The following is a 2,128-nucleotide window of genomic DNA, read 5'->3' as shown; positions in this document are numbered from 1 at the left end:
CGCTGGCACCAGGCAAGAGAAGGCAGAAGAAGGCAGGAGGAGGCAGGAACAGGTAGGAGCAGGTAGGAGGCAGAATCAGGCAGGAACAGGCAGGAGGAGGCAGGAGGAGGCAGGAGGAGGCAGGAGGAGGCAGGAGGCAGGAGCAGGCAGGAGGAGGCAGGAGGCAGGAGCAGGCAGGAGCAGGCAGGAGCAGGCAGGAGGCAGGAGCAGGCAGGAGGAGGCAGGAGGCAGGAGCAGGCAGGAGGCAGGAGCAGGCAGGAGCAGGCAGGAGCAGGCAGGACTCCTTCCTGGAACCCTCAGGACTTGGCCATGACCTCCTCCCAGCCCTGCCCACAGCCAGCTCCCGGCCAGCGCTGCCTTCTCCTTCCCTGCTCTCTCCTGGTGACTCAGCAGGAGGCCTTTTGCTGAGTCACTGCCACGGAGGTCATCACTCAGCACAGGTCTGCTCCCACCCAGCTCTGCCACAGCAGCTCCTGCCCTGCTGCTGCAGCCCTGCCTGCTCCTGCCTGCCACAGGTCCTGCCTGCTCCTGCCCTGCTGCTGCAGCCCTGCCTGCTCCTGCGCTGCTGCTGCAGCCCTGCCTGCTCCTGCCCTGCTGCTGCAGCCCTGCCTGCTCCTGCAGCCCTGCCTGCTCCTGTGCTGCTGCAGCCCTGCCTGCTCCTGCCCTGCTGCTGCAGCCCTGCCTGCTCCTGCCCTGCCGCTGCAGCCCTGCCTGCTCCTGCCCTGCTGCTGCAGCCCTGCCTGCTCCTGCGCTGCTGCTGCAGCCCTGCCTGCTCCTGCCCTGCTGCTGCAGCCCTGCCTGCTCCTGCCCTGCCTGCTCCTGCTCCTGCCCTGCTGCTGCAGCCCTGCCTGCTCCTGCCCTGCCTGCTCCTGCTCCTGCCCTGCCGCTGCAGCCCTGCCTGCTCCTGCCCTGTCTGCTCCTGCTCCTGCGCTGCTGCTGCAGCCCTGCCTGCTCCTGCCCTGCTGCTGCAGCCCTGCCTGCTCCTGCCCTGCTGCTGCAGCCCTGCCTGCTCCTGCCCTGCTGCTGCAGCCCTGCCTGCTCCTGCCCTGCTGCTGCAGCCCTGCCTGCTGCTGCCTGCCACAGGTCCTGCCTGCAGAGGACAGAGTGGGGTTGGGGTTGGAAGGGACCCCAAGGCTCAGCCAGCTCCAAGCCCCCTGCCATGGGCAGGGAGCCCTCCCCCCAGCCCAGGCTGCTCAGGGCCTCATCCAGCCTGGCCCTGAGCACCCCCAGGGAGGAGGCAGCCACAGCCTGTGCCAGGCTCTCCTGCTCCTGGCCCTGCCCTGGCCAGGGACACCTCTCACCAGCTGAGGTTGCCCAGGGCCACATCCAGCCTGGCCTTAAAACCCTGCAGGGGATGGCTCCCGTGGCTGTAGCTCCCCATGGGTGCTTTGAAGCTGTGCTGGAAGTGATTCCAGCAGGGTTGAAGCTCCTGAGCTCAGGGAGGTAGTGGAGGACTCATCCCTGGACACCTACCCTTGAAGCACTGATCAGATCCCACCCCTCAGGCTGCTCTCCAGGCTGAAAAGCCTCAATTCCCTCAGCCTGTCCCCACCAGAGATGCTCCAGGCCCCCTCAGCAGCTTTGCTGTCTCCTCTCCAGCCAGTCCCTGGCCTGCCCTCAGTGCCCCCCAGGGCCAGCACAAGGGGCAGGGGGCACAGAGTGGCAGCCAGGAGGTTGGAGCTGAGCAGGAGGAGAAAGTTGTTTGGTGTGAGGCTGCTGGAGGCCTGGAGCAGGCTGCCCAGAGAGGTTGTGGAGCCTCCTGGGGTGGAGAGCTTCCAACCCCCCCTGGGCACTGTGCCCCTGGGCAGGCTGCTGTGGGAGCCCTGCTGGGGCAGGGGGCTTGGGCTGGGTGAGCTGCAGGGGTCCCTTCCAGCCCCCCCTGGGCACTGTGCCCCTGGGCAGGCTGCTGTGGGAGCCCTGCTGGGGCAGGGGGCTTGGGCTGGGTGAGCTGCAGGGGTCCCTTCCAGCCCCCCCTGGGCACTGTGCCGCTGGGCAGGCTGCTGTGGGAGCCCTGCTGGGGCAGGGGGCTTGGGCTGGGTGAGCTGCAGGGGTCCCTTCCAGCCCCCCCTGGGCACTGTGCCCCTGGGCAAGGTGCTGTGGGTGCCCTGCTGGGGCAGGGGGCTTGGGC

Source organism: Dryobates pubescens, chromosome 31 (assembly GCF_014839835.1).
Source record: "Dryobates pubescens isolate bDryPub1 chromosome 31, bDryPub1.pri, whole genome shotgun sequence".
Lineage (NCBI taxonomy): Eukaryota > Metazoa > Chordata > Aves > Piciformes > Picidae > Dryobates > Dryobates pubescens.
This window is presented reverse-complemented; position numbering follows the sequence as displayed.